The sequence below is a fragment of the Cheilinus undulatus genome, linkage group 11 (assembly GCF_018320785.1).
Source record: "Cheilinus undulatus linkage group 11, ASM1832078v1, whole genome shotgun sequence".
Taxonomy (NCBI): domain Eukaryota; kingdom Metazoa; phylum Chordata; class Actinopteri; order Labriformes; family Labridae; genus Cheilinus; species Cheilinus undulatus.
Genome location: NC_054875.1, coordinates 233,606 through 247,500, shown reverse-complemented (window position 1 = coordinate 247,500; position 13,895 = coordinate 233,606). Strand labels below are relative to the sequence as shown.

Genomic DNA, 13,895 nt, shown 5'->3' with positions numbered 1-13,895 from the left:
AGATGCGGGCGGTTCGATGGAAAACAGAGCACTGAGCCACAGGAGGAAGGAGAGAGCGTGTCAGGCTGCAGAGAAAAAGAGGAAGAGAAGAAACACTGCCTGTCTGTGTGTGTGTGTGTGTGTGTGTGTGTGTGTGTGTGTGGGGGGGGGGGGGGGTATGAGAGAGAAAGAGAGAGAGAGAGGAGGAAACAGACGGTGACAGTTCTCTCACTATCAGCTACTCTCAGCTCAAACTGCTGCTTCAATGAAACCAAAAGTTTATAATTAGCCCTGTAGGTTTAACATCTACAAATAAAGATATTAACAAACAATAAAAATAAAAATAAAAATAATAACAATAATAATTATATTATTATTATTATTATTATTATCATTAGAAATATAATATAATAATGATTATAATATTAATAATTAATAAAATAATACCAATAATATAATGATGATAATAAATAGAATAATAATAATAACAATAATAATATCAATAATAATAATAATTCATAGAGCTGTGTCATTGATCCTTCATCATCGAGGATGGGGGGGGGGCTGATGAGAAACAGACAGAGGAGGGACGATGATGACCACAATGATGATGATGTAGTCAGCAGATGTATCTCTGATGTCATCACTAAAAAGAGGAGGAGCTATAAAAACAGCCGTTAACCTGATGGTGAGGTCAGAGGTGACTAACAGCATCAGTCAGAGCTTAAAGACATGAAGAAACAGGAAGAGGAAGTCAGTCATTAAAGTTTAATCTTCACTTCCTGCTGGTGAAGGTGAGACCACACCAGCACAGATCAGGAAACCAGCTGATCTCAACTGGTTTAACTGGAGTCTGATAGTCAGGACTCTCCCTTCCAGTGTGAATGAACTGGTTTAACTGGAGTCTGATGGTCAGGACTCTCCCTTCCAGTGTGAATGAACTGGTTTAACTGGAGTCTGATGGTCAGGACTCTCCCTTCCAGTGTGGATGAACTGGTTTAACTGGAGTCTGATAGTCAGGACTCTCCCTTGCAGTGTGGATGAACTGGTTTAACTGGAGTCTGATGGTCAGGACTCTCCCTTCCAGTGTGGATGAACTGGTTTAACTGGAGTCTGATAGTCAGGATTCTCCCTTGCAGTGTGGATGAACTGGTTTAACTGGAGTCTGATGGTCAGGACTCTCCCTTCCAGTGTGGATGAACTGGTTTAACTGGAGTCTGATGGTCAGGACTCTCCCTTCCAGTGTGGATGAACTGGTTTAACTGGTTTCTGACCACAGAGTTGATGTTTAATTATCAAACCACAGCTCATTTCCATAACTCCAGCCATGATGTCTGTTCTTAAGAACCACTGTCACTGTTCATCACTGATGTTTCCACAACACTGAACCGGAGTGAAACCAGATTTCTACAACGTAATGTAAATGAAATTAAAATCTGTAATGATGAATCAGTGAGTACATAAATATTCACTCTTTTAAAGAGACTGACCTAATCCAACAGAGGTCTAGACAGTTGGTGCTAGAAGTCTCACAGTTACTGACTGAAGTATAAAGATACCAGAGTCTGGAAGGTCCAGTCACTGGTTCATCAGTACTCCTGAAACATCTCCTAGTCTCTGAACATCCCCCAGAGTTCAGTTAAATCCATCACGAGGAAATGAAGGAATATGTCACATGTGTAAATCTGCCTAGATCAGACCGTCCTCACACACTGAGTGGACGTGCGAGAAGGAGACTAGTGAGAGAGGACACCAAGACACCTATGACTACTCTGAAGGAGCTCCAAGCTTCAGCAGCTGAGATGGAGAGACTCTGCAGACAACAACTGTTGGCCGGGTTCTTCACCAGTCAGAGCTTTATGGGAGAGTGGCAAAGAGAAAGACACTGTTGAAGAAAACTCAGATTCAATCTGGACTAGAGTTCACCAGAAGGACTGTGGGAGACTCCATGGTCAAGAGGAAGAAAGGTCTTTGGTCTGATGAGACCAGAATGGAGCTTTGAGACCATCAGACAAGACGCCAAACACTGACATCACCACAAACACACCATCCCCACTGTGGAGCACGCTGGTGGCAGCATCATGCTGTGGGGATGCTTGTCAGCAGCATCATGCTGTGGGGATGCTTGTCAGCAGCATCATGCTGTGGGGATGCTTCTCGGCAGCATCATGCTGTGGGGATGCTTCTCGGCAGCATCGTACTGTGGGGTTGCTTCTCAGCAGCATCGTGCTGTGGGGATGCTTCTCGGCAGCATCGTGCTGTGGGGATGCTTCTCGGCAGCATCGTGCTGTGGGGATGCTTCTCGGCAGCATCGTGCTGTGGGGATGCTTCTCGGCAGCACCGTGCTGTGGGGATGCTTCTCGGCAGCATCGTGCTGTGGGGATGCTTCTCGGCAGCATCGTGCTGTGGGGATGCTTCTCAGCAGCATCATGCTCCAGATGACTTTGAGAGGATAGTCCATGTGTTTATCACCTCTCGTTTAGACTATTGAAATTCTCTGGCTGAGGTCAGCTTACAGGATGTTCAGGAAGTTCCTGGATGCCGTCTAAAACCAGACGCCCGGGGCGCTGGCCGTGGCTGCTGCTAGACTGGAACAGTTTAGCTTTAACATCAGACTGCTCAGTCGATAGATCATTCTAAGTCTGTGCTGACCACACTGCTGTTTAATTTTAATTTTATTTTATTCAACCAGGAGAAACCACACGTTGAGCTGGACACTGATATTCTTTTTAATGCTGCTGTTTCATTCTGTTTCGGTGAGTCACTGATTGTGCTTTTATTGTTCATTATAGCTGTTAACATGTTTTTAAGCCTGTAAAGGTTAGCTAAGGCTGGTTTTAAAATGTGCTATATAAATAAACTTCAACTTGACTTCTTCTAAAATTTTATTACAGAAAGACGATTACATCATCATGTCATCACTCACACAGACAGATTATAACACCGAGGATTACACATGTGACAGGAAGATTTACACTGATGGACTAGGACCATGATAGAGTCATGCTTTAACAACAGACGTTAACAATGGCCATCGACGGAACCTGGACTAATGGAGTCTGATGGACTCACAAAGACCTGATGGAAACATTACAATCAATAATACAAAATAGAACTAAGTAACCCCAAAATAATCAATAAAACATCGTCAGAGAGGAGGAGAGTCAGATTAAACCACCACAGTGTCTGGGTCTGGGATTTAGACAATATTAGACAGATTTACACGCCAGTTTGACAATCTAACAGACATGCTTAAAATCAGGAAGGGGATGAAACTTTCTCACAACACTGTAAATCACACCCGCCCACCCCCCCTACAGCCCAGCTGAGAGCGGAAAGTTCAGACTTGCTAAATTTGTACTTTCTGAAAACGAGAAAGAGGAAGAGGAACTGGTGCTTTCTTCTTTTTCTTCTTCATTGGTCACTGAGAACAGGGCGGGGGGTGTTCTGTGGTACAATAAGCCGGCTGTGACGGCGATACCGGGAAAATGAAACAAAAATATAGAAACACGGTCCGAGGAGAAGACGAAGGTTTAAGAGGCGAGGCTGCAGAGAGAAAAACCTGTGAATGTTAATGAGTCAGGCCGAGTTAATGCCTCTGAGAGTCCTCTGGTCCATAAGGACCGGGACCATGGAGGTTTGAATAAATCTATATGACAGTAAGCCTCTTTACTGTCTATGGTCCTCCTCAGACTGTCCTGGGACTGTGGTCCTCCTCAGACTGTCCTGGGACCGTCCTCCTCAGACTGTACTGGGACTGTTGTCCTCCTCAGACTGTACTGGGACCGTCCTCCTCAGACTGTCCTGGGACCATTGTCCTCCTCAGACTGTCCTGGGACCGTTGTCCTCCTCAGACTGTCCTGGGACCGTTGTCCTCCTCAGACTGTACTGGGACCGTTGTCCTCCTCAGACTGTCCTGGGACCGCTGTCCTCCTCAGACTGTACTGGGACCGTTGTCCTCCTCAGACTGTCCTGGGACCGTTGTCCTCCTCAGACTGTACTGGGACCGTTGTCCTCCTCAGACTGTCCTGGGACCGTTGTCCTCCTCAGACTGTACTGGGACCGTTGTCCTCCTCAGACTGTACTGGGACAGTTGTCCTCCTCAGACTGTACTGGGACAGTTGTCCTCCTCAGACTGTACTGGGACAGTTGTCCTCCTCAGACTCTACTGGGACCGTTGTCCTCCTCAGACTGTACTGGGACAGTTGTCCTCCTCAGACTGTCCTGGGACAGTTGTCCTCCTCAGACTGTACTGGGACAGTTGTCCTCCTCAGACTGTACTGGGACAGTTGTCCTCCTCAGACTCTACTGGGACCGTTGTCCTCCTCAGACTGTACTGGGACCGTTGTCCTCCTTAGACTCTACTGGGACCGTTGTCCTCCTCAGACTGTACTGGGACCGTTGTCCTCCTCAGACTGTACTGGGACAGTTGTCTTCCTCACACTGTACTGGGACCGTTGTCCTCCTCAGACTGTCCTGGGACCGTTGTCTTTAGAGTGAATGATTTCATAGATGTGAGATCTCACAGAAACCCACAGGACCAAACAAGACTTCAGGAGAAAATCAAACATGGAGGACGGTTGGCGTTGTCGGCAGGAATGTGGTTTCATCAAAACAATGAAAACAAGAGGATGAAATCCTGAGATGACGGTCTGGTCGTTTTTATGACTGTTAAAATACAAACATCTGGTTGGTGGTACTTCCTGCTCTGCCCACTCTGCTTGGCTGCCACGTTTATTCTGTCTGAGCTGTTCTGTTTTTATTCTCAGCTTCATAACGAACTCTAGAAGATGGATTTGCTGTCTTAATCTCAGCTCATTCAGGACTTACCTTCGACACAAACCACTGAAGGGAGCTTTGATGAGTCTCTGGGAGTTTTTCAGGACCAATCCTAAGATCAGACTCTACACCATAATTAGAGTGTAAAGAGTTAATTCAGGCAGGTCAGAGAGTCCAACGCTGCCCTAAAACTGAGATCAGCTGATATCATCAAGCTCTTGTCAGCTGATGGCCAGCTGATTCGCTTCCAAGCACACCATTGGCTGATCTCACACATGCCGCCATATTTAAACTGCTCTTTGCTGCTCCCTCAGCGGGCCTCTTCCACCCTCTTCAACCCCAGCTCCTCCTTCATCTGACTTAATCATTTAATTCTGGAGGTCCCAGGACAGCCACAACACCAAATATTAGTAACAGCAATATGAGCAAATGAATAACTGATCGTAAATAAAAATAATTAAATTGATAACAGAGTGGTCCTGAATGAACCACCGTGATATCATGGTCTAGAAGTCCTCATGTTCAGGACTCATCCGCCCTGAATTTACTGGTGTAGAGTCACAGTAGACATCAATCAAGAACACACAACAGGAAGTCCAGCATGGTTGACTTTTCTTCTTCATCTCCGCCTTGATGGTCTTGTAGAGGGATGACCACGACAGTTGGAAATGGGAGATTTTGGCAGGAACATCAGATGACCTTCAGAAACTGGTTTCATCCTGACGCTTGGATGGACAGATACGGTCTAACAGTGAAGAAGATGATTGGTTACTGTGTCTCTAATGATGATGATGTTATGATGAATGGTTGGTACCACTGTCTGTGTGGTCACCTGACCTGACACAGTAACCATGGTAACAGAGTAAGAGATGGTGGTGTCTGACCTCAGTGTGACATGGACCGTCTGAATATTTCATGTTAGTTTGTCTCTGTTTTTACCTGATCATGGATCAAACCTGACTCTGGTCTGGACTTTCTACTTGTGTGGTCATTTTTCCTCTGGCCCCGCCCTCCTCCTCTCTAGATCTTCTCTGTGTCTGCAGGAGAGGAGGAGGATGTTTATGGTGCAAACATGGGTCATCATGGATCTGTACGCGGCCTGTGGGGGGTCAATAATCCTGTGGTCTTTAAAGGAGATCACTCTGAGATTGTCTGAATTGTCTTCTAGTGCCCCCATGTGGTCAACCACCCATCTGGTCTGGGTCTAGCTGGAGTTCTTCTCAGGGGTCCTCACTGTGATCTGAATCTTTCTCTGCGGTTGAACATCTAAAAAACAAAAACAAGAAGTGATCATTTTTAGGAACAAGACCAAACTTAAAGGCTTTATTGATCCAAGACAGATCTGGTCTGGGTCTGGGGTTCTAAACTGGTCTGACATTAGGACTACCTCCATCCACTGAGACCAGTAAAGACCAAAGTTTCATGCTGAGCCAGGGTCTCTCTCTAAAAGCCTGCTAGTTCAGTCTATCACAGACTATCAGAGACCATCAGAGACTATCAGAGTCTATCAGAGACCATCAGAGACCATCGGAGACTATCAGAGTCTATCAGAGACTATCAGAGACTATCAGAGTCTATTATTTACCATCATAGACTCTCAGAGTCTATCAGAGTCTACCAGAGACTATCAGAGTCTATCAGAGTCTATCAGAGACCAACAAAGACTATCAGAGTCTATCAGAGACCATCAGAGACCATCAGAGACTATCAGAGTCTATTATTTACCATCATAGACTCTCAGAGTCTATGAGAGTCTACCAGAGTCTACCAGAGTCTATCAGAGTCTATCAGAGACTATCAGAGTCTATCAGAGTCTATCAGAGACCAACAGAGACTATCAGAGTCTATCATAGACTCTCAGAGACTATCAGAGTCTATCAGAATCTACCAGAGACCATCAGAGACTATCAGAGTCTATCAGAGACTATCAGAGTCTATCATAGACTCTCAGAGACTATCAGAGTCTACCAGAGACCATCAGAGACTATCAGAGTCTATCAGAGACTATCAGAGTCTATCAGAGACTATCAGAGTCTATCAGAGTCTATCAGAGTTTATCAGAGTCTACCAGAGACTATCAGAGACTATCAGAGTCTATCAGAGTCTATCAGAGTTTATCAGAGTCTACCAGAGACTATCAGAGACTATCAGAGTCTATCAGAGACTATCAGAGTCTATCAGAGTCTATCAGAGTTTATCAGAGTCTACCAGAGACTATCAGAGACTATCAGAGTCTATCAGAGTCTACCAGAGACTATCAGAGACTATCAGAGTCTATCAGAGTTTATCAGAGTCTACCAGAGACTATCAGAGACTATCAGAGTCTATCAGAGTCTATCAGAGTTTATCAGAGTCTATCAGAGTCTATCAGAGTTTATCAGAGTCTACCAGAGACCATCAGAGTCTATCAGAGTCTATAATTTACCATCATAGACTCTCAGAGACTCTCAGAGACCTTCCACTGGGTTGTTATCATCTCATTCAGGTCTACCATCCTTCTGTTGGTCCCTGATCTTTGCTGACTCTCTGTGGTCCCCCTAGTGCAGATTCAGAGACGTCTGTCAGCACACTCGCTTTGTTGTCTGTCTCAGTCTAGTTCTCACTCAGAGATCTGCTGAGAGTCATGAAGGTTTCACAGACAGATTCAGCTCCTGGACCTCTGATGGTTTAGTGCTGGAGTTCTGAGACCTGATGATGACAGGGATGAAGATCGTAGAGACCACCACCCTTAGGCTGACCTCAAGAATAACATCTGCTGTCAGACCTGGTCCTGGAGTTTGGGGGGAGACGTTATGAACCAGACTAACTACTCCAGCATGCCCTAATTGAACACTCATTAAATCTCTGCATATCTATCAAATCAAAGGTCAAAGGTCACTGGAATCAGAGGAAGATGGGCTAAAGTCACAGATGGGCCTTACTGTCTGACTCCGCCTCCTCGCACGCCCTCTTCCTGGTGTGGCATTGCTTTGTCTCTGGACCAGACGTGCTATCATCTTCATCAGGTCCTTCAGAGCTACTTCCTGTCTCCGCCCCAAATGATGATGACTGTAATGAGACAGATAAAGGTCAGGTGACTACAAATCCACAGCAGGTGACCAACCTACCTGTCAGTCTCACCTGTCACTGTCTCACCTGTCTGTCTGGCGATGACTCCTGTTTCTGTAGAGCTGAGTTCAGACTCTCCAGGACTACTACTGTGAAAAAAGGACACAGGGACGTCATTCACCTGGCCTGTTCTACATACGGAGACAAACAGATGTGACAGGTGAGTGCATGTGGTCTGTACCTGGACGGAGAGAAAGCGTCAGGACAGGGACCTTTTTCTTCTCCATGTGTCCATTAAGCTCTTCCGTCTGCTCGGTCACCACCTGCTGAATCAACAACACCAAAAACCATTAGACCCAGGTCAACCATTACACCCAGGTCAACCATTAGACCCAGGTCAAATATTACACCCAGGTCAACCATTAGACCCAGGTCAAATATTACACCCAGGTCAACCATTAGACCCAGGTCAACCATTAGACCCAGGTCAACCATTAGACCCAGGTCAACCATTAGACCCAGGTCAACCATTAGACCCAGGTAAACCATTGGACTCAGGTAAACCATTAGACTCAGGTAAACCATTAGGCTCAGGTAAACCATTAGGCTCAGGTAAACCATTGGACTCAGGTAAACCATTAGACTCAGGTAAACCATTAGACTCAGGTAAACCATTAGGCTCAGGTAAACCATTAGGCTCAGGTAAACCATTAGACTCAGGTAAACCATTAGGCTCTGGTAAACCATTAGCCTCAGGTAAACCATTAGGCTCAGGTAAACCATTAGGCTCAGGTAAACCATTAGGCTCAGGTAAACCATTAGACTCAGGTAAACCATTAGGCTCTGGTAAACCATTAGCCTCAGGTAAACCATTAGGCTCAGGTAAACCATTAGACTCAGGTAAACCATTGGACTCAGGTCAACCCTAGAATCAGGTAAACCATTAGACTCAGTTCAACCATTGTACTCAGGTCAACCCTAGAATCAGGTAAACCATTAGACACAGTTCAACCATTGGACTCAGGTATCTTACCCCTTTATTTCCTGTTGTAACAGCATTGTCATGCTCTGTGGCATCGTCATCCAGACCTTTGTCCTGATCGGTCGCTGATGATGATGACGGGAGATGGGTAGGCAAGTTCTCTGCTGGTGGATCGCTCTTCCTTTTGGGGCTGATGCTGTCTGAGGTTACCTCACTGTCGTCTCTGCTGGTTGTGGTCTTACTCTTCCCTCGCTCTGACAGGTCTAGAGGACCCTCCCACCCCTCTCTGATTCCGTCTGCAGTCTCATCCTTCTTATCAAGGGTCTTAGTCTGACCATCAGGAACTCCCCTCAGCCTGAAGAGGACTGTGGGCTCCTTGGGGGGCTTCAGTGGACTCTGTTTAGACCACGCTGAGCCCACCGCTGACACCGCTGGCATCCTGCTCTGTGGACCACTAACGATGAGGTTAGGGAATCTTAGTGGGTGGGGCTTTACTGATGGGGAGGTCACCAGGGTAGAGACAGGAGCATTTATCCAATCAGAGAGGTCAGACAGAGGCCAGGGGGAGGAGCCTGGACTGCTTCTGATTGGCTGAGGACGACAAAGAATGGATGAATGAATGCCATGTCTGCTGGGGGCCACCATGACATTGGACGGGGATGATGGAGAGGTCCGTGTATGAAGGGACTGAGGAAGTCTTTGGTCTAACCCCTCAACACTGGGACATCTAAGACAGAATTAAAAAATCAGAGGTCAAAGAGACTAACCATTTACAGGACAGGACAGCACGCCATTTACAGGTCAAATAAACACGCCATTTACAGGTCAGGACAACACACCATTTAAGGGTCAAAACAGAATGCCCTTTACAGGACAGAACAACACGCCATTTACAGGTTAGAAAAACACAGCATTTACAGGACAGTTAGACACAGCATTTACAGGACAGGACAGCACGCCATTTACAGGACAGGACAGCATGCATTTACAGGACAGGACAGCACGCCATTTACAGGTCAAATAAACACGCCATTTACAGGTCAGAACAACACGCCATTTACAGGTTAGAAAAACACAGCATTTACAGGACAGTTAGTTACAGCATTTACAGGACAGTTAGACAGAGCATTTACAGGACAGTTAGACACAGCATTTATAGGACAGTTAGTTACAGCATTTACAGGACAGTTAGACACAGCATTTACAGGACAGTTAGACACAGCATTTACAGGACAGGACAGCACGCCATTTACAGGACAGGACAGCATGCATTTACAGGACAGGACAGCACGCCATTTACAGGACAGGACAGCAAGCCATTTACAGGACAGGACAGCACGCCATTTACAGGACAGGACAGCACACCATTTAAGGGTCAGGACAGCATGCATTTACAGGACAGTACAGCACGCCATTTACAGGACAGGACAGCACGCCATTTACAGGTCAGGACAGCATGCCATTTACAGGTCAGGACAGAACGCCATTTACAGGTCAGGACAGCACGCCATTTACAGGTTAGAAAAACACAGCATTTACAGGACAGTTAGACACGCCATTTACAGGACAGGACAGGACGCCATTTACAGGACAGGACAGCACAACATTTACAGGGCAGGACAGCACGCCATTTAAGGGTCAAAACAGAATGCCCTTTACAGGACAGAACAACACGCCATTTACAGGTTAGAAAAACACAGGATTTACAGGACAGTTAGACACGCCATTTACAGGACAGGACAGGACGCCATTTACAGGACAGGACAGCACACCATTTACAGGACAGGACAGCATGCATTTACAGGACAGGACAGCACGCCATTTTTACAGGACAGGACAGCACGCCATTTACAGGTCAGGACAGCACGCCATTTACAGGTCAGGACAGTTAGACACGCCATTTAGAGGTCAGGACAGCACACCATTTAAGGGTCAGAACAGAACACCCTTTACAGGTCAGAAAGACACACCATTTACAGGACAGGACAGCACGCCATTTACAGGACAGGACAGCACAACATTTACAGGGCAGGACAGCATGCCATTTAAGGGTCAAAACAGAATGCCCTTTACAGGACAGAACAACACGCCATTTACAGGTTAGAAAAACACAGGATTTACAGGACAGTTAGACACGCCATTTACAGGACAGGACAGGACGCCATTTACAGGACAGGACAGCACACCATTTAAGGGTCAGGACAGCATGCATTTACAGGACAGTACAGCACGCCATTTACAGGACAGGACAGCACGCCATTTACAGGTCAGGACAACACGCCATTTACAGGTTAGAAAAACACAGCATTTACAGGACAGTTAGTTACAGCATTTACAGGACAGTTAGACAGAGCATTTACAGGACAGTTAGACACAGCATTTATAGGACAGTTAGTTACAGCATTTACAGGACAGTTAGACACAGCATTTACAGGACAGTTAGACACAGCATTTACAGGACAGGACAGCACGCCATTTACAGGACAGGACAGCATGCATTTACAGGACAGGACAGCACGCCATTTACAGGACAGGACAGCAAGCCATTTACAGGACAGGACAGCACGCCATTTACAGGACAGGACAGCACACCATTTAAGGGTCAGGACAGCATGCATTTACAGGACAGTACAGCACGCCATTTACAGGACAGGACAGCACGCCATTTACAGGTCAGGACAGCATGCCATTTACAGGTCAGGACAGAACGCCATTTACAGGTCAGGACAGCACGCCATTCAAGGGTCAAAACAGAATGCCCTTTACAGGACAGAACAACACGCCATTTACAGGTTAGAAAAACACAGCATTTACAGGACAGTTAGACACGCCATTTACAGGACAGGACAGGACGCCATTTACAGGACAGGACAGCACAACATTTACAGGGCAGGACAGCACGCCATTTAAGGGTCAAAACAGAATGCCCTTTACAGGACAGAACAACACGCCATTTACAGGTTAGAAAAACAAAGGATTTACAGGACAGTTAGACACGCCATTTACAGGACAGGACAGGACGCCATTTACAGGACAGGACAGCACACCATTTACAGGACAGGACAGCATGCATTTACAGGACAGGACAGCACGCCATTTTTACAGGACAGGACAGCACGCCATTTACAGGTCAGGACAGCACGCCATTTACAGGTCAGGACAGTTAGACACGCCATTTACAGGTCAGGACAGCACACCATTTAAGGGTCAGAACAGAACACCCTTTACAGGTCAGAAAGACACACCATTTACAGGACAGGACAGCACGCCATTTACAGGACAGGACAGCACAACATTTACAGGGCAGGACAGCATGCCATTTAAGGGTCAAAACAGAATGCCCTTTACAGGACAGAACAACACGCCATTTACAGGTTAGAAAAACACAGGATTTACAGGACAGTTAGACACGCCATTTACAGGACAGGACAGGACGCCATTTACAGGACAGGACAGCACACCATTTACAGGACAGGACAGCATGCATTTACAGGACAGGACAGCACGCCATTTTTACAGGACAGGACAGCACGCCATTTACAGGTCAGGACAGCACGCCATTTACAGGTCAGGACAGTTAGACACGCCATTTACAGGTCAGGACAGCACACCATTTAAGGGTCAGAACAGAACACCCTTTACAGGACAGAACAACATGCCATTTACAGGACAGGAAAGCACGCCATTTACAGGTCAGGACAGCACACCATTTACAGGTCAGGACAGCACGCCATTTACAGGACAGGACAGCACGTTATTTACAGGTCAGGACAGCACGCCATTTACAGGTCAGGACAGCACGCCATTTACAAGTCAGGACAGCACACCATTTAAGGGTCTGAACAGAACACCCTTTACAGGACAGAACAACACGCCATTTACAGGTCAGAAAAACACAGCATTTACAGGTCAGGACAGCACGCCATTTACAGGTCAGGACAGCACACCGTTTACAGGACAGTTAGACACGCCATTTACAGGATAGAACAACACGCTATTTACAGGTCAGGACAGCACGCCATTTACAGGTCAGGACAGCACGCCATTTACTGGTCAGGAAAACACACCATTTACAGGACAGGACAGCACGCCATTAACAGGACAGTTAGACACCACATTTACAGGATAGAACAACACGCCATTTACAGGTCAGGACAGCACGCCATTTACAGGTCAGGACAGCACGCCATTTACAGGTCAGGACAACACACCATTTACAGGACAGGACAGTACGCCATTTACAGGTCAGGACAGCACGCCATTTACAGGACAGGACAGCACGTTATTTACAGGTCAGGACAGCACGCCATTTACAGGTCAGGACAGCACGCCATTTACAAGTCAGGACAGCACACCATTTAAGGGTCTGAACAGAACACCCTTTACAGGACAGAACAACACGCCATTTACAGGTCAGAAAAACACAGCATTTACAGGTCAGGACAGCACGCCATTTACAGGTCAGGACAGCACACCGTTTACAGGACAGTTAGACACGCCATTTACAGGATAGAACAACACGCTATTTACAGGTCAGGACAGCACGCCATTTACAGGTCAGGACAGCACGCCATTTACTGGTCAGGACAACACACCATTTACAGGACAGGACAGCACGCCATTAACAGGACAGTTAGACACGACATTTACAGGATAGAACAACACGCCATTTACAGGTCAGGACAGCACGCCATTTACAGGTCAGGACAGCACGCCATTTACAGGTCAGGACAACACACCATTTACAGGACAGGACAGCACGCCATTTACAGGTCAGGACAGCATGCCATTTACAGGACAGGACAGCACGTTATTTACAGGTCAGGACAGCACGACATTTACAGGTCAGGACAGCACGCCATTTACAGGACAGGACAGCACGCCATTCACAGGACAGTTAGACATGCCATTTACAGGATAGAACAACACGCCATTTACAGGTCAGGACAGCACGCCATTTACAGGTCAGGACAGCACGCCATTTACAGGTCAGGACAGCACGCCATTTACAGGTCAGGACAACACGCCATTTACAGGTCAGGACAGCACACCATTTAAGGGTCTGAACAGAACACCCTTTACAGGACAGAACAACACGCCATTTACA

At 46.6% G+C, this 13,895-nt stretch overlaps 1 protein-coding gene across 1 annotated transcript in view; it reads right to left on the bottom strand.

Moving 5' to 3' along the window:
* The window catches only part of hck (HCK proto-oncogene, Src family tyrosine kinase), a 54,554-nt gene extending 54,496 nt beyond the window's left edge, over positions 1–58 (bottom strand). Inside the window, exon 1 of the mRNA XM_041799099.1 lies at positions 1–58. This exon is cut by the window's left edge and continues 147 nt beyond it. The gene's annotated coding sequence lies outside the window, so the exon portion shown is untranslated.
* Positions 59–13,895: the final 13,837 nt, after the last annotated feature.